The sequence below is a fragment of the Haemorhous mexicanus genome, chromosome 4 (assembly GCF_027477595.1).
Source record: "Haemorhous mexicanus isolate bHaeMex1 chromosome 4, bHaeMex1.pri, whole genome shotgun sequence".
In the NCBI taxonomy this organism is placed as follows: Eukaryota; Metazoa; Chordata; class Aves; order Passeriformes; family Fringillidae; genus Haemorhous; species Haemorhous mexicanus.
The window spans coordinates 52352131-52372566 of NC_082344.1; positions in this window are offsets into that span (position 1 = coordinate 52352131).

Genomic DNA, 20436 nt, shown 5'->3' on the forward strand with positions numbered 1-20436 from the left:
TCTCATCGTTTTATTTATTATATGTCAATTCAGTTTAGCACAGGTCCTGAGAATTTTCAGAGTTTGAATATAAACTTACCTAAAACATTCCCTATTTTCCAAACATTTTTTCCATTCTTTCCAGTCAGTTCCATACACTCTGTAGAAAAAAACACTATTTTAAACCTAAACTGATCAACTCTTGCGTTTCAATTGGAGGTCATCTCTTCTGTAGTATTTAATCAAATAAATGGTTTTGCATTTGGTAATCAAATGCAGTGACTGGAAACTGCAAAAATCTTTTTTTGGAGCATTTTGGATGCACATCACCCTTGCTCCAACTTTCTCAGCCTCAATTTCTCATTGAGCTTCAATGACTCTCCCTTAGAATCACACCCACTTACTGACACATAGTTATATTTCATTTCACAACCCCTCTGATATGACTCTTGAAATACAGCTGTGTCACAAGGTCTAAGTCACAGGCCAATTGTAAGATATAATTATGCTTAAAAAAAGGTAAATGTATGTAAATTATAGCTGAAGAAGGTGCTTGGAGTCCTCTTTTCTAGATCTTCTATGATTCAGCAGTGAGTGACTAACCCTCACAGCTGATCTCAAATTCGTGCCCTGAAAAATGTAACAGGTTATTTATTTACCTCCTCGCACCTGTTTTCTCTTCTCCTTCCTCTTCATTGTCTTTTGCATTCCAACTTATAATGTGTAAAAAGATACAGAATAAATACCATTTCAAACGAAATAAATGAAACATTTTTGAGATTTAAGAGCGTTTCATGCTGAAATGCTGAAACCATCTGCATCATGAAGCAAGAGTGTGCATCACAGAGCATGTGTGCAAGGTACACTGGAGGTGTTACATGGCTGAGGGAAATATGCAGCTCACTGATGCAACAGGGTAATATTAATTACATATCACTGTTGGGCAGACTTTGACTTGTGATGGTAAGTACAGCCATTATTTAATGGACTGCATGGTTCAGTACAACCTATGCTCCATTTAAATTTGATCTAAAGTCACAATAACGCTTTTTTTTTGTTCATGTGAATATTTCATGTTCATTAAATTAGAAGTAAAGTTCCATTGCTCTGTTAGTGTGTTACATTATAACAGTATCAGGGACATAAGAACCCAAGAAAGCATTAACAAATTCAATATTTCAGACATCCCAAGTGAATATCCTTTCCTTACAAGGGTGCTTGTGTTGCCAATTCTCTGTTCTTTACAAAGAAGCACAATAAATTTTGGATGGAACTCAGATATCAGAAATGTGGTCCAAATTTTTCAAAACATTCTTGACAGCTTCAGATTCATGATAAAAGTGGGGGATTTTTTATTTTTCCCTTTGCTGAGCTCGTAGAATTATTTGGAATCCAGCTACAGGATGAACCTCCAGCTTCCTGGGCTTCCTGGTGAGAAGTCTCTGTAGGTTTGAGGCAGGCAGTGACTCTGAGCATCCCAGGCTGACAGGAAAGAAACTTGTACTGCAGCATGGTCTAGAGATTAAGGAATAACTTTATCATGACTTTTTGCCCTTAGGACAATCCACTTTGATATGCAAATCCAACTTGAATTTGATAAGGTTTTAGAGTACTGCTTGTTGCAAATGGTAGGTAGTGCAATAGATTCCAGTACTTCCCTGCTTATTCCAAGGGAAGAAAGGGAAAATAATGAGATAATTTAAAAGGTAGCTATGATAGAGGATACATGCAAATATTGATCCCTGGGTCCCTTTCAGGAAAAAATATCATGTAAACTCAGCAAAGTCATTATTTCATATCTAATGGGAGAAATTCTATTTGTGACTTCAAAAACCATCACTGTTTTTTTGTTGGATGCCCAGAGATTTAGACTATATGGAAGTACAGATAAATAAAGAAATATTTAAATAATTGCCTCATTTCACACATCAGCTTCTGACATTCAGTATGCTTTTGCTTTCTTAAAAGATGTAAGCTCAATAATTGTAAAATTCATTCCTTATTTTGCTAATTATCCTGTAAAGCCCAGAGAACACTTAAATTTGTACTGTTACTTTACTGAAAGAAGTTATAAACTTCCTCACCAGTGTGGCTGTATGATAGCAGAAAAGGCCTTGGCTCTGTATAAACCCTGCCCAGCAATAACAAAAACATCTCTGTGTTATCAACCCTGTGTTCACCACAAATCCAGAGCACAGCGCTCTTTCAGCCACTGTGAAGAAAGTAAACTCTACTCCAGATTAAACCAGCACCAAATGTACCAAAAGACTGGAGAAGATAAAGCTCTGAGGAGAGCTTGTTGCAGCCTTTCAATACTTAAATGGGACTTACAAGAAAGATGGGAAAAAATTTTTTGCAGGGCCTATTGCAATAAGGCATAATAACTGTAAATTTAAAGATGGATGGTTTAAATTAAATGTAAGGAAGAGATTTTTTACGAGGGAGTAAAACATTGGAAGAGGTTTCTCAGATAGGTGGTGGGTGCCCCACTCCTGGAAGCATTCAAGGCCAGCCTGGATGAGGCTCTGAGCAACTGAATCTAGTTGAGAAAGTCCCTGATCATTGCAGGGGAGTTGGACTATATGGCCTTTAAAAGTGCCTTTCAACCCAATTTTTTTTTGTGCTTCTATGTATATGATTAAGACTTTTTTCCCTTATTAAATGCACTTTATATATTTTTCAGAGGAAGAAGAATGACATAGTGAAATTACTTTGGTTCCCAGGAAATAGTCTCATAGGCAGCTGCATTTACCACCATGCAAAAGGCTGCTTTAAACAGAATGGAAAATTCCTTAACTCTGCGTCTATTTATTTGCTTTTTCCAATAATGAAATGTATATGGCCTAATCAGAGGAAAATAGAAAGCATGGTTCATTCTTATTTGTAATGTAAGGTTTCTCTGGGGTTTAAGTTAGACTGTATATCTTCTCTGTTTCAGTTGTGACCCACAGTCATATGCACATAGTGTCATCTCTATTTGTCAAATTCCATTGAAAAAAAACCACATTTAATTAAGCAGAGTCAGGAAGTGATACTTTTTGCACACAATAGCAAATCTGTGGTCATATTACATGGTTGAAAAAAGTACTTGAGGGGTTTTTTTTATGAATTTGAAAAATCAGAACCTTCGTTAATACTACTAAAATTTCATAGAAATAAAAAAAAAATATTTCAGTCCAACATGAAATATCTGGAGAGTGAAAACGAAATAAGGACTTCTGTGTCCTTAACACTGGAAATTAAGAATCCATCCAAAGAAATGAGACAGGGAAATGATTATTAGAAACATATTCTGTGAGAAACAAATTAGAGCAAGTTATTATAGAGGAATCAATTTTCACATTGATCAATACATCAAATCAGTCATGATTTGTCAGTGGCTAAATAAAAAATTCTCAGCAAGTGCATTTCAGGATTATTTGTCAAAAAAAGCCCAAAACACTTAAATTAAGACATAAAAATAATTCTGATACTGTTCTGGTGCCACTGACTAGAGAAGTACACCAAGTTTCCAACTAGAAATATAAAATGAATGACTGTCCTTTCACCAAAAGAGAGCAGTTTGAGACTTTGTAAATATCTTGTGTGTGCTAAAATTCCATTTCTGAAGGGTAGGTAAGTATGGGCAGCTGATCAATATAAGAGCTAAGTGGGGCTTTATTATATGTCCAGATGGCTGTAGTAGGTTATGGTTTCCTTCTTGTCTAGACGCTTACTAATGAAAAGGAAGGCCTGAAGAAAGGATGATTTTTGCCCAGATATCACTCTGAGATAAAGTGGGGTGTGGGTAACACACTGAACTGCACTTGGGACAAGAGAAGCACTTATGGATCCCCTGGTTTAGTTTACTATCTATAGAAAGAGAGAAACAAGAACAGTTTCATGTGGGGCGTATAAGTAAGGACTATAAATGGATGTAATGAGGAGAGATATATAATAGTCAGAACTTCCAAAAATGTCTTTTTTACTGGCTTGCAGGACAATTTCCAAAGGTCAATGGAGAAAATGTTAAATTACCTAACAGCTGTCATCTGTACCTTGTGCCTTACAGGTATGAGGCAAAATTATTTTTCTTCCTAAAAATGGTACTCATTCTTTCAGTAAGAGTTACATGATAGGAATTCATGCAAGAGTTTCTAGTTTGTCTCTATATTTGAGAATAATTCTGAAAGTAATTGATTTTCTACCTACATCTAAACAAAATATAATCTTTAAGCTAAAGTTAATTCTTCATGATTGCCAATGTTTGATGATCTTCTGTGTATAACGTCTAATGTAAATACTCTGATATGCATTTTTTTCTAAATCAGATCTATTTTTCATTTGATTTATATGGTACACAGGGTGTATAGTCTTTGGGACATTAAGAAGAAAAATTAAGCAGTCTTCATGTTCATTTTAGGTTTGTTTTCAATACATGTGCATTTCCTCAAAAACACTGAAAAAAATAATAAGAGCTTGGAACTATGGTTAAACTACAGTATTTATTTTCATATCTGTAAAGAATATCTGAAAGTATAGATCAATTCTTTCAGAAGCATGTGAAAGTGTATTTTTCCACTTAGAATTAAAAAGAAAGTTTGTATTTTTCAGAGAGAGGAAACAATAATAAGAAAGAAAATTTAAACCTAAGACATAAATAAAGTAAAAATCAAATTTTTGTGAAAAAAAATTAAAAATAATTTCAAGATAAAATTGCTCCAAAAACTCACCAATTAAAAACTAATTAGAAGTGTTTCACCAGTATTATTGGAAAGAAAAAGCAATCCCTAGCACAATACTTTCATTTAGGTGGAAAATATATCAAAGAGCTTTTGTTGAAAGGAAGAAAAGATAACTAGTTGAAAGAAAAGAGTCAAAAAGAAGCGGTGTTCAGTAAAAATCTAGATTTTTCGCAGTGATCTTTCTTTTAATAACCTCATTTTCAACAGAATTCACTTCTAACTGCTGTATGTGACTTTCCATCTATATTTACACTGTAGGTCAGACAACTCAAAGTGATAGTACTTTCAGAACCATATCCTGAACCCAGAGCAGTGCTGTACTTTCATCTCTACATAGACATATTCCAACCTGCCTGGAACCACAGCATGTAGTCCTGAGAACCGGCATGCAGCTGTGAGTTCAGAAAGGCAGACGTAGATGAAGAAAATGAAAAAATTAATTTTAAAATGAAGAAAAAAAGACTAAAAGAATAATTGACATAAAGAATATTAAATACATGAAACTCCAAAAAGTAACAACAGTAGAGAAATAGATCAACCTACAGAGATCAACAGAATGATATGCAGCTGAAAAAAAAGAAAGAAAATCTTAAACAATTCCTGACAGTAGGTAGAATAATTGTCATATTTAATAAAGGTCTTCAGCAACCTAGCTAGTATAGACTAGAAATGTAGTAGCTGGGATATGCCTAATACAAGGTTCTCATTCACTTTAGTTATCAATTTTTTTAAATGAACAAATGATATATTTTACAAATATCTGCATAATTACTTAGTGGGGTTTTTTTTTTCATCAGGAGTGTTTGTGGAATGGGAGGAAAGAAAGGTGAAAATAGAAGGAAAGTGGGGAAATATGACTCAATAAGAAAGGTAAAAGTAGTTTTACTGGTTAAGAAAAGGTAAAACAACGATTTTCATTGGCAAAATATTTCAAGCATAGGCAAGGAATATTTGTGTCTAGAGTCAGAAAATAATTTAAGCTGGAAGAGAGAACTAGACAACCCTCTGCTCAAAATAGGATCAGCTCTACAGTACTTTTGCTTAGAAGAGACAAAATAGGCTTGGTGATTCTAGAGAGGGAATGTCATTAGATCAAAAGCAAATTTAAGTAATGCCAAAACTCTAAGGTGTTGGTGTGGAGAAAAGATTAATGACTCCTGTTCATGGGGTGAGCTATTGCTACATGCTCAGTAGAAGAGCTTCAAAAAAAAAGGAGGATCCCATTTTAACTTCTTGGGTAAAAAGTGAAAGACACACTTTGTCTTGCAACTTCAAATTTCCAGTCAGTTCAGGTTTTCTAAAATGAAATTCGACTTCAGAAATTATACACTAATTTATTTAAATTATTAAATGCAAAACCAAGGTGAGTTTCCAGTTGTATTATGTCAAAATTTATTGTCAGGGAATGTTGCAAAAAATACTTGTGAAAGCATAGGCAGCCCACTTATTTGCCTTAAGATTTTTCTTTTCTTCTTTCACATCTTTCCATCTGTAGAAGATAATTAAACTCTTTTTATATTAGACACCATTTTTTTTTATTATCAGATTATATTTGAAAATTTGTTTTCTGAATTCTTTTTGCAACTGCGCAAGAAAGTGGAAAAAACATTTTCACCATTGTATAGAATTTGATATAAATAAATCATGGCATAATCAAGGGACTGTTCTGAGCGTAAACGTGACAGTCACTCAGGGAGCGCATGATGACTCACGATCACTGAGGCTGCAGAGATGCACAGCTCAGTAGCTTATTTAAAGTTAATATAGTTTCCCTGCCATTTTCATCAGGCCTGGCTGACAACTCCAAAATTAGTCCTTGGGAAAGCATATACAAACCTAGAAGAGAAAAGGGAAACCACTGAAAGTGGCCAAAGTTACACGTCAGTGACGCAGTAACTGGGTGGTGATAAACCAGAACTGTCACGTAGGAGCAGTGCCCTTTGGAGTGAGTGTTATGTCTGAGTCAGATACTCCATTGTCATTGGCAAAGCCTAAAGCTTCCCTAACTCAGTTGCACAAGCTTGTTAGCAGTGAATTGTGGCTATCCACAAGGAATAGCAGGATTCCTTAGCTTTATCTACATCTCGAAAGCCTTTAGGGCCTTATGCTTTTCCTCTAAGACAGAACTACAAGAAAACCTGAGAAATAATTATATGTGATGTGGAAAGCACAGCTATATATGAGCAGGTTGCCAGTCATGTTCTAGTATTGGGCTCCATCTTTTTTCTTATTTGTTTTTGTGGGGTTTTCTACAAATACCTTTGAAAAGAATCCACTAACACTGGAATTTTTGTCTTTATTCATTACAAACATGAAAGTTTTCAATAGTTTTGTAGCGATAAACATGGTTCTTCTGAAATGCAAAACCTACTTAGAATGCCATTAGCTTTTACTGTTCAGCTGGGATATTTTGGTATGCTTAGGAAAGTGTAGAGAATGTTGAAACAGTTTATAAAGAACAAAATAGTACTGGAGTGCATCAGAGAATCTTGGCCAATTTCGGTTATTAAATTGCCTTGAAAGCTGTGATAAAGAAATAGCATCTTAACATGGGCTATTTACTACATGTTTAATGACAATTCAAAGAAAAATAAAGGGAGTCATCTGTGAATTTTAAAATTTAAAAGTGAAGATTGCTAAGAATTTAATGTAATATAAATGGTTGTATTGCGCATTTCCCTGCTTTCCCTGGGAGTCTTACGCCTGAGTTCATTTGTAAACATATGTTATACCCCCAAAATTATGTAGAATATTTTGTGAAGTAATTCCTAAACCACAAATGCCCAAGAGTTCTAAGAATTCATGCTCAGGACAAGGTGTTATTTTCAACATGCAGGAACATGGGTTATTCAAAATGACCTCGGAAAATTGATCCAGAAGCAGTTGAAACACAGGTCTCTAAGGAACTGTTCAACACTACTTATCAAAGCTGCCATGTGAACTTGTTTTCCTTCAAAAATGCTTTCGTTCACACAATACATACTAAATCAGCCTTATTTATTTGCTGGAATACTGAAGGAGATACAATAAAAACAAAATACAACACAAGTTTGGCCAAATATTTATTCAAAGTTGAAAAAAATGTGGTACGTACTGTGGAGGTATGTTTTGAGATACCTGTTCTATTTCTAGATTTGAGAAAATACTAAGTACAATACTGCTTGTTTACCTTGATAGATATTGCAGTTTTTGGCTGCTGATCTGTGATACAACCAGATTTAATTAGGCACCAAGAATTGTATTAGCTAGATGCTTGAGACATTTCTAGAATAAAAGTCCTTTTTCTGTGAAAAAGAGATTATTAACAAAATGACATTTTACAATTCAGTGAAATTATACTTTTTCACATAAAGTTCAAGCATAACACGTCTTTCATCTACACTTATTACATTTTTACACTCATTTACACTTGTAATGTGAAAGTACAAAATGCTAAAAGTAGGCAAAGTTTTATTTTAAACTCTTACCAAATTGATAAAATTGAAAGACGATCAAGGAGATTTAGCAGCTAACTGACAATTACATATTCTTGAATTTGAATCTAAATTGTTCTTTCACTATAAGCTGGTCATGGGAAATCATTGACACTGAACACCAGAAAAAAGATGAAAGCATCTAAGCAGGAAGACAAAGTATACTAACTTACCAAGGAAAAATATGGTCATTGAAATTATTATGGTATATGCTGTTTAACAACTACTAGAGCTGCTTTTCTTCATAGATTTGCCTTCAGACTAATGATTCAGTAACTCAACAACAGGTCTTTCATACCAACGTGATGGATTACAAAGCATATTTCATACCACTAAATCCATGCAAAAAGGCTTTAAATTATCCATTTGGGCAGCTCAACATAATTTTCAGCCTTTTGAGAGTGCTTGTTTTGCTGAACATAGACTTGCAACTTAATGAGACTGATTTAGCCCTTCTGTTTCTGTCAGAATTCTCTATTTATCACAAAGCCATGAAGAAATCTGATACAATGTGTTTTAAATTTGGCATCACTCAATAATCTAAAAAAGACTCTGACTCTTTCTGGATGTGACAAGCTGATCTGTCCTCAGCTGTTGTCAAGAAGATTGCTAAATTTCATTCCATAAGCCCATCTGCCATCATCATTCTTTTGACAGAAATGTTTGCTAAAAATGTGGTGTCCATTTTCTCATCATAGTCCTCAGGCTTTTTATTTGAAAATTGTCATTAATTGCTTTGCTATCATTATAACTATGTGCTTTATTTTACTTTTTAGTGTGACAGCCAGGAGTCAGACAATTGTCACTGATGAGAGCACTTGCAGATGGAAATGAGACCTTTAAGAGAAAGTGAATTACTATCAGAAAGGGTGATGGTACAAATAGGAAGTTCCCTTCCAGAATAATGATGCACACATCATTATAAGCAGGATATATAGAATCAAAACAAAACCAAAACCTATGGCACATAGTAAAGCATGGGGGGATTTTAAGGAGACATGATGAGTCAATTTCAAATGCAAAAAATAGTTCAGTACCAACACAAAAAGATAAAGTTGGTTTTTTTCTGTAGTAAGTAGTCATCTAGATTTCAGTAATGGAACTTATAAATGCTTGTCTTTAGTACAGAAACCAGAGTACATAATTTGCAAGACAAGAAAATGAATGCTTTCTCTAAGCCGTGTTGTGGGCTATCAACTCTTCTAGTATGTTCATAAAGATGGTTTCATTACAAAATTGTAGCTTAAGAGACACTGTGAGGCTCATGCAACTGCGTTTCAAAGGACACAAGAACAGATTTCAGAGCAGGAGCCTTGTTTTGAAACAAGAGTCAGTCAAAAACAGTGGCATTGACTTTCATAGACATATACAATGATGCCAAAAAGTTTTTATCAATACACTGTATTAATACCTATAGTAAAGTAGAGTACAAATTTATAAAAGTTTTAGTAGTACTCCATTGTAGGAGTGAGTTTATTATGCTCTGCTCTCTGGAGCTATACTTCAGGTTTACTCCTGTAAGGTATCTTATGCTCCTTGACTCTTTGTAGATTAAAATTGCCCAATTCTAAAAAAGTTTTCCTCATTTCTATCCAACTAGTTGAAATTGTGGTTCTTTTTTTTTCCCAACTCTTTTGTGATGGTTTTGTTTCATATGAATAGAATTAATTCTCTTCACAGTAGCTGGGATGGGGCTGTGCTCTGGTTTTGTGCTGGGGAGTATTGGTAACACAGGGATGTTTCCATTACTGCTGAGAAGCACTTACTCAGAGTCAAGGTCTGTTCTGCTTCTCACCGCATCCCAGCAGAGAGGAGGCTGGAAGCGTACATGGAGTTGGGAGAGGACACAGACAAGACAGCTGATGTCAACTGACCTTAAGTTTTAGCTTTCATATTTTTCAGATTTCATACTGCCTTAGTGTGTGACTCTGAACTTAATATGAAGTGTGAGTAAGTTCTCCTCACAAAGAGAAAAGACAAAACAATCCTTTTCCAGGTTGAGAACCAAGGACAACTGTTACAGCCTCAGGCCCAAAAAGCATAAACAATGGCAAACTGAACAAACCAGGAGGATGGGATTTCATAACCTGAAGCTGTAATTGGACAATTAACCCCAATATGCAATTGGACCAAAACTTATAAAGGGGTGAAATTTTGTGACCAGGAGTCCATTTTGTGACCATCTTGGGTCCATCTTGGGCAGAGCCTTAGCCGGGCTCTTGTACTGCCCAAGGTGTATCCTTTTAAGGCCTTTCAATAAATACCTACTTGAACTCTGTCTGGCCTCTGTTCTAGGTCAGCCTCTCAAGGCATCAACCTAAGGAATAACCCATAACATATGGCATCATTTTCAGCATATACAGATGGGAGAAGTCTCTGTCCATGGGGGCTGCTGCTGGGGGACTGGCTGGGCATTGGTCATTTAGTTGTGAGCAATTGCTTTTAAAATCATCATTTGCCTTCTTTCCAGTTTGATTTCTCTCTCTTTCCATTGCAATTTATGACTATGTTTTTGTTTCAATTATTAAACTGTCTTTATCTCAATCCGTGAGTTTTCTCTCTTTTACCTTTCTAAATCCTATTATGTGGATCCAAAGTGTGGATATTGTGTAGAAAGAATCCTATTGGACCTGTCTCAAAGAAGTGCTTACTAAAAAGTAAGTAGGAAAGCTGTGAAGAGCAGTAAGCATGGCAAAGACTACAGGTCAATCTCCATGGAAGGACTGAATAAACAGACTAGGAAGAGAAAGACTAAAAGAGGCACATAACATGACACCTACAAAATGATGAGTCACCTGGCAATGGCAAAGAGACAGTATTTGATCAGAGGCTCTTCGAAGACATGAATTAGAAGCACCCAAAGAAGACAGCATACGTGCAGTCCAAAGAAAAGAGGAGATTCCTCACATAACAGGCAAGTAAATTGTGGATGTCCTTGTTGCAGAAGGTGGTGAACATTATAGATTTTCATGGTTCAGTTGGAAACCAGACAAGTGGAAGGCAAATCTGGTGGGGATGTTCAAAAGCACCTTCTAGCTCAGGCAGACCCTCAGATGCACATTACTGAAGATTGAAAGAATATTTAGGAACATAATCCTTATATTTATAACCTGTTCTTACAACCTTTGTGCCCACTTTGAAAGGTGATACTAATCTTGCTCCTACTCATTAGCTCATTAGAAGTTTGCCCACATCTCATTACAAGTAGTAGCACCTCCATACATGTGAATTAATACAGCTGAACTTCAGATCATCCTGAAATAAAAAATGATGCTTAAAGAGTTGAAATATAAAAGATGGATGTCAGAGAATTGTCCTTTGCTCTTTAACCAGCTGAGTGACATCCAATACAACTAGGCACAACACCAGCTTTTCAGTGAGAAGAGAGGAAAGAATTTCTGCAAGGTACTAACAGCCATTAATATGTTCTCTACATGCAGTTCTCCAATGACAGAAACACTCATTAAATCAGGACTCAGAAACACTCATTAAATCAGGACCATCAAACTGGGGTGGCACTGAATCCCTGAGGATATTTGTTTCCCACTGTGCCTTAATGGAGCTGAAAATAATAGACTCCAAAAGCATCCAAAACAGACTGAATATGCCTGTTCATAACAGACAGCTCAAATGCATTTCTAGACTAAATATTCTATCTCAATAGTGCCTATTGTGTGATATGAACCCTGAGTAGAAAGCAAGAATGATGTTGATGCAAACCAAAATTGGTGTTAAGGTGGGTGGGTCTGCAGCTGGTCCTGCTAGTGTCACAGAGGTATATGTTTTCTCCTTCAATGAAATTATTTTACCATTTATCCAAATCATTTGTAAAGCCTCCATCCTCACTTGACAAGTCTTGCTAAAAGGGGCTTAAGGTGCTACTTTTCCCTGAGGTGGTGCAAAGGAGAACCCAAAAAAGTTCCCAGAAGGTTAAAACTAAATTTTACTGGCAAATTTTAGAAGATCAGGAACTTGGCAAAATTTAAAGCAACATTCATTCAAAATAAAGTATTTCAAAAGGCATTGAGTTAGAAAACTCTATCCATCCACCTCAAATCACCCAAATTTCAGGAAGAGGAAATTGGGAAAAAGAAAAGGAGAAAAGGAGAGGGAAAAAAGAGAGAAAAAAGAAAGATATAGCTACCACCCTGGGTCCACCATGGGCTCAGCTTCCCTAAAATCCAAGGACAATAGGGGCATGAGCACATGCAGTCATGGCAATGATGTTTATCAGGGCTATGATGTTTATCTGCTCCTGAGGCATCCTGTTTTCCCCCATACCCGACCTAGGTGGGGATTCTGGTCATTCAGGCACTCTGGTGCTCTGTTTGCGCTGCAGGGACAGCGTGTGGGGCATTTCTTCAGCTGTGCCAGTGAATGACAGACATCCTGGGCTGGCCTAGAGGATCCACATGGAGCAGACCATCATTCCGCCTTGGAAGAACTGCCCTGCTCCATCCAGCTTCAGCTGTTTTGAGCAGTAATAATTTTCTCTGGACTCTCACAACATTAAAGGGTGTTTATTAGCTTATATCAGAGAGTTAAAATGTTTGCATACATTTTTAACTTTAAATACTTTTTTAGAAGTAGCTTGCTTACAAAATCTTTAGAAAATTGCTAACACAGTTGTACCAAGGGTCAGCTGTTACATGTTCCTTTGGTTTTATTACTTTTTATTTTATTTCTTTTTATATACGTGACATTTATCAAGGCATTTTGAATTATAACAAGGCATTCAGTTGCTGTATTAGATCATCTGTTGCAGCATCAAACATCTAATTTTTACAGTCAGGGAAACAATGAAAATGTCAAGGTTCAGAAGAAAGCAAAAGCAATGAGCATCAATATAAATGAGACATTCTGTAAGATTAAAATTGCAAACAGACATCCTCATGAGATGAGTTTTACCCTTCCTAATGTTTCAAAAGGATCTATGAATCTGACCTCTCATTTGCCACAACAAAGAGTGCTGTTACTGATACTGCTGGGTAAAACAGGATTTCCTGTTAGTCATCTACCTGGAAAAGATGTTGAGTCACTCAGTCAGTGGCTATAAAACTAAGCTTAACACAACAATCTCCACTTCCCTCAAGATTTGAAATTTTTTTTTTTTCTGTTTCACACTAGTAAATCTGTAATGTATCCTTTTAGCTGTAAACTGATTTTTTAAAAAAATGATAAGAATAATCATGAAATAGTTTTTTTAGAGAGACAGTTTCTATAAACCAAACCATCACTGATTACTGTATATTTACTAATGAAATTTCCTAATGGGTTTCATAAAGCTGACTTCCAAGACTGTACCTCAGAACTAAAAAGGATTGTACAGTCATCAGATACTTTAATATGACGCCCAGAGGAGAGAAAAGCATCAGCACAATAATTAAAATTAATTGGGTTGAAACCCGTTCAACAGTCTAAACAGCACTATCAATCAAGCTTACCCACAAGATGTTCTAGTCTGCTGGGAATAAACAGGTTTCAATGCCATAAGACCTCAGTGCAACATAAAGTCCAGGAGCCTTAACTGACTACAGAACTCATTAAAATAATAAACAGTCTCTGTTCTATATATTCTGTGTCAGTGACAAGTACAGTTATAGGTCACTGCTGGTTTCTTTTCATCAGAAGTGCAGCCTGCTTTAAGGAAAGATGAAAAGAATCTTGTTGCTCGGTATTACTGGTCAATATCTTAGCAGTGCAAAGGAATAAAGCATGTGTTGAACAAGCATGAAATTTCATGGTGATAGAGAACTGACAAAGAAGTACTGTATGCAGTACAGAAAAAAATGTTAAGGAGCATTTATCAATACATGAGCCATGCACTAAGAAATCTTTTCTGGGTCTGAAAGTCCTCAGTCTTTCAGCTTTACTGTTTAGAGATGCTGGATCTTTGGAAATTACAGTTACAGTAAAAAGAAATTATTTCTCTGAAATTTTTGCAAGAGAAACAGGCAAAAGAAAAACACACTTTACTTAACCAGCAAGGAGATGTGATATTTCGGAAATTATTCAGAAGAGTAATTTGATATCCTGTGAGGAATGGCATGTTAGATTATAATTTCAAATTACCATCACTAATTATTAACACTAAGAACAACTTGCTATGGGGAGAATTGTTTATTATAGTGGAACAATATAATTAATGCATTACTATGTACACTTTGTTGACCAAAACTTATTTCTTCTTAGTGCCAACCTAAGGTTTTGCTCCTTCTCAATGTTAAAAATAACCTTAGTCCTAAAGATTCAATAGGTAGGGCAAAAGAAAGACGTCATTCTTGTCTTTGTAAAAGCAAGGGCAGGTTGAATTGAGAGTTTGTGAGACTCCTAAATTGCTCCATTCCAATATGACAAGGTAAATAATCCAAGCCACAGATTCAATAAATAAAAATGTTATGTTTAGACTGGAAGTAATTGGACTGAGAGACTCTCACTTTGATTATTTAACTCCTATGATTTCCTGTTTTGCACAGTCAGCTTGTGAGCTGCAGCTCCATAATCCTAAAACAGCTATAGCACAAGGCAGATGCTGTGTGGAAAATCCAGAAATGAGTATCACAGAAATAGATTGGTGGGGGAAAAAAAGCTACCTTGGACTAATGCACAAGAGAACTTCTTTTAGTGATGCTGTTATTTTTATTTCAGTTGTGAGCATACCTAAGGGTTCTTTGTCACCTATTTTTATTCATGACAGCACAGAAGGGAGCTGTGTAGGTAACAGGTTTGGCAGAGGTACTTCATGTGTGGCAGTGCCATGCCAAGCCTGTTCCAGAATGGGACATTTGTACATAGTACTCCTTTCCACCAAAGGATGCATTTGGAAGGAAAAGGGAAACTTATGATTGCAATAGGTTTCCATATTCAATTAATTTATGCAGGAAATATCTTTCACTTTGTGTCCAAACTGAAAATTAAATGGCGCATTCCAAGTCTCCTTCCTTCTTCCAAGTTCTACATTTCCAGACCTTGCACCAGTTCCAAGCATGATAGCACCAGGAACATCTTGTAGGCCTACAGAAAAACTGCACAGGATAAATAACAGACTCAGGAATATGTCAGCAGTCATCTTCACAGAAACTATCATACAGGACATGATGCCATCAAGCGCAAGTTGGTTTACTGCCGTACGTTTCAACATGGTGCATTATCCTAGAACATTTGAATCAAACATGTAAGTCCCAAGCAATGGAAAGGAAGGATTTAAATAAAAGACACAAAATCAAAGCTTGCATTCTAAAAACTTGAAAAAAAGAAACGTTACAAACCCAGATACAATGAAGCTGTAATTTCCAATTGTGTCTACATTACTCATTTCCCCTCATAAGTCTTCTAACTTCAATGGTAATTTGCTTTGGCTTAGGAGAATGTAGATACCAAATTATTTTGGGGCATATTCTGGATAATTGGATTAATATAGATTTGAAATCCATTGTCACAAAGGTACTTAAGCAATTTACTCTGTAGCAGAAATATTGGTACCTGAATAAGCAACTGTAATTAGTATTTCAATTACATTGTGTTCCCTGATTAATTAGATATTTAAAAAAAACCCATCACATTACCTGAAAATGAAAGATCAAGCTCTTGTGGGAGAAAAAAGGAGAGAACTGCCCACAGAGGGTCAGCATTAAGTTTTCAGATGAGTCTTCACATACTGCCATGCCAAATTTCTCATAAATCCATGACTATCACTTCAATAGTTTGTCCAATGCTTTCCTTTACATGCCCCCAAAACAACAAGTACAGAGAATACAATTTATGCTAGAAGTCTGATGGATAATATGTTAAAGGATATTGGAAGAATACAATTTATGCTAGAAGTCTCATGGATATTATCTCCAGGTACACTCAACTATATTAAGTTGCAGTCTATAACCATAAGACTGTTTCATGGAGCCTTTGTCTTATGGCAATAAAGAAAATACATTAGTGCTCTTTTACAAGAAATAAGAGAGATGGAGTCATTAGTATTTGTACAGCAACCTAGTCACTACAGTGATTTAGTAACAAGTTTGCTTACACTTTAATTATAAAGTTCACAGAAATAATGCATTACCTGAAAACCAGAAGATATATTGCCTCCTAATGTGGGTCTACAGAGAGCTATTTCCATGGATAATTTGCCTTTAAATTCTCAGCTCCACAGACTACGACAGGCTGCCTGATTCACACAATTATTTGAAATTAATAGCTATCCATTTCCAAAACAAAAAGAAAGGGCTGAAAGAATTTTCGTGAGTACAATTGCCATCCAGGAGAACAATAGGCATTTAATCCCAACCCAACTGCCTAGATCCTCAAGCAGTTCCAGCAGGCCTGCAGGAGCTGAAGGGATACCAGAATATGTACAGTGCACATGTTTGCTTCAGGAGGAAAAAGGGAAGAGACCAGTCCTGTGAGAGAGTGGAAAGAGAAGCTTAGGTAGTGTTTTGAAGCTCAAGGGAGACAGAGGCAAGAAAGGGAACATCTGAAGAGCTAAAGCTAAGCTCAGGGATCACAGTCTGAAACCAAGTTATGAATAGGAGACATCCTTTTATTTGATTAGTGTTTGAAAACGTTTTTGTTCTTTTAAATGTATCCTTATTACGTTTTTTTATAGCCTGTTCTGACCACAAGGTCTGCAGATAGGTAGCAGTTTAGCTTCTACCTGATAGATGAGAAAATCCATGCTGGGAACAGCTCAGATAAGGCACAAAAAGGTACCAACTGCAAAGTCAGGTACTGAAATACTGAAAAAAAGGGAAGATACCATTGGATTTTACAGCTTTGATTAGTAAAAAAATCACATTTTCAATTTGGCAGGAGTTATCAGAGATACAGAATTGCATTGCCATCATAACATAGGAGACAAGTAAAACTGAGTAGTGTTACTTATGCTTTTCAAACATTAAAAGTATTATTATTTATGAAAAATAAAATGTCCTGGCTACTCGGGGCACTTATGTGACGAGTAGATAATGGAGTAAACATACATATATTTAAGTACTAATACATCCATAAAACTGGAAAAAATGCTTGAAATTCTTGGGTCTTGAGGAAGCTGAAGGTCGATCCTCCTTCTGGTTTGCATTTTATTTAGAATTCAGACTGTCTAGGACTCCAACAACAGTCAGTTGTACAAACTTTGACAACTCTACATTTGCTAATTCCAAAAACTGCAAAAACATTTTTGCTCAGAAAAGAAATTAATGCAGAATAACATTGTAAATTATTTGAAAAATTATAGATGCTGAGATTGAAGCAGTGCTCAGTGTATTTCATGTGTTGCCTTACATTTAAACTGCATTTAAACTAAAATTGTTTAAAACATATTTACTCTGTCTTTATATTTCTGTAATAATCTATAAATGTAATTTTTTGTTGTGGTTTTTTTTGGTTTGTTTTTTTCTTTTTTAATGCACCACAACTAGAAAAATCTCATTAAAGAAAAAAGAGCTGACACTTTAGATCTCAGTATGTTATAGTGTCCTTATTTCATGCTGGATGCAGAATGAAGGCAAATATTTGCACTGCCATGTTCTACTGTTATTTTCAGAGTTCTGCAAATCCATACAAACTATAAAAAGATAAGAGGTATGAAAGTCAGTGCTTGCCAAGAATTTACATTGTAAAGTACCAGATTCTCCAACCTCAACATACCCACACTTTAAAAAGACTGTCTTTTTGTGTGTGACCCTGATGAGACTTCTACCAAGGCTTTTGAAGCACATGGAAGAAGGCATGCCAGGCCACAGTGCTCCTGTACAGCAACAGATTTCCTGTACTCAGCCCCTCCTCTGCCTTCTTCCATGAGAATCAACTTCACCATGGACATCCGTCATTTGACTGGCAACATTCAACTCTGCATGTGTCATTCAAGACCCCGAGCAGGTTTTGGTTGTCACTTTCACAATGTGGTGGTGCAGGGTGAAGTCAATTTTCTGCTGGGAATAAAGTCAATTAGCTGCTGTGAATGGGGAGTTGTAGGCACTAGGGTTTTACTGAGGGCAGAGCCTACATAGGTTTTGAAAAAAATGCTTGAAAACAGACCAGTTTTTTCATGCAGTATTTTAAGGAAGATGAGAAGGGCCTTTAGCTCATTATTCATACCAAAATCATAATCTAGTCTTGTGCTATTAAGTTTCAGCACTTATTTACAGCAAGTTGTGGCCTCAGAGAATTAGCTTTATTTAGACAAGATAATCCATTCAATGTGCTAAAGTGTTGGCAAATTTTGATTGTTTTTCTTATGCTGTACCATGGTCATGGAAATTTTTCTAACATTGATAACATTATGACTGCTGAATTTCTTCTACACAGTGTAGATTTGTGTACTCTAGAATGTAACAAAAAAGGAGGAAATTAGTACTACCATAACACTATCAATGCAGCCAAAATCTAATTTCCTACACTTCTTTTTCAAATGAAAACACACAGAAATGCATCACTGTAAATCCAACAGGAGGAATTTTCAAAGACATTCTGACCATACAAAGAATCCCTTTACCTGACTATTTTTGTTTTATACCTATGTTTTCTTGAAAAAATGTCTCTTTCTACTTCCTGCCAACTTCATTCCAAGCACTCCTCTGGGGTTTGGTAAAAGAAAGCACTATAGGTTCTAAATTAAACTTGCACTATAGCTATTCATGAATATCTAAAAAATACTTGCATGCATGTCTAATATTGTCACATCTTCGAATTCACTATGTCATACTTACATCTCTCAGTGATAAGGTGTGTTATAAACATTTTCTAGTTCAGTAATGTAAATTAAGCCTAAATTATTTGCAGATGAACAGACTTGGAGGTGAGCCCAGGGTAGAAATCATTCCTATGAAATTTCTGAATGAGTCCCTTGTATTGTCCAGTGCTGGAGTTATGTGGCTGAATAGAATTATTTTGTAAAGGGTTTCTGCTGTCTAGGCTGAACTATACTGAACACCTCAAGGCACCTATAATACCTGAGAACTATAGATAAACCATTTCACTGATTATATGTTTGTTCTGGAGTACCTACAAAATATAAATAAGGGCTGTCCAAATTCCCTATCTAAATTATTGGATGTAAAATTGATTTCAGCTAAAGAATTTTCCCCCTTTTGTTCTGTCAAGGTTGCTGTTATTTCTTTGTGAGATTTTTTTCTTTTGAAGCTGAGGTAAAACTGAGAAGTGTCAGCACAAATACCAAATATTTCTACTAGGTCTGATTTCTCTAGTGCTTCATCATAATAACTGTTTTCTTTCTGCACTCATTTACACCCCTTGATATGAATGACCTTCCCCACTGCTTTGCTTCTCCTGAGAGCATTGTATGGTTGTATGATTTAGCCTCTCTGTTCTATTCTCACTGGAGAGGTGATCACAGCAGACCAACCGAAGGGCTTTTGGAAACTATCACAAGAAAAAAAAGGGAGCAGGCAGTCATCCCAAATCTCACATATCTTGTGTTTGCCTGGACATTGTTTTTCTTTCAAACTTCTGCAAAAAGAGAAGAGTTTTCTGGCAGACAACATATGCATTTGGAGCCAGCTCCCAAGCCAAAGCTGTTAGAACAGTACAGGTTTCAAGCCTCCATAAATGCAGGGGTGAAGGCTGCCACTGCACTCCTACATTCATCGTATATGGGGGCTGCTTGCTGAGTTTGCTGCTTTCCTTCCCAGGGAAAAAAAATAGGTTATGGAACATGAACCCCCTCTTTTTTCTTTAAACAAGTGGTATGCAACAACACTGCAAAATTATGCAAATTACCTTGTCACACATATCAGACTGACAGTTCCAAAGAGACTGGAAACTGCCAAAAGATTTCTAGCTCTAGGCAGACAATGCCATTACAGTATGGCTTAGAGCCATAGGACCCTGATAAGAACTCACTTTCTTTAGACTACCACTCTCACAGACTGTTATTTCAGATATATGTGCTCAGCTTTGGGGGTTTTATTGGTTTTGGTTTTTTGTTTTTTTTTTTTTCTTTTGTCTACATATGGTATGCTGTGTTCAGACTTGTAGGCAATGGCATGAAAACAAATTTAAATTAACAAGAAGCAATGTACCACTAAAATTTTGAGACTGAGCTGCAGGTCATGGCACAGATGGGCTGCCAAATATTTGTCACAACATGTGGCCAATAATCAGAATGTATTGCAGGCAGAATTGTTAGTGAATCAAAATAACCAGACAAGATAATTCGGTGAACTGAATTAAATAATATTAATTCCCTTCAGGGAATAGGATAGGGGATGTAAGGTAGGGTATATAAGCTGAGGCTAACCTCATTC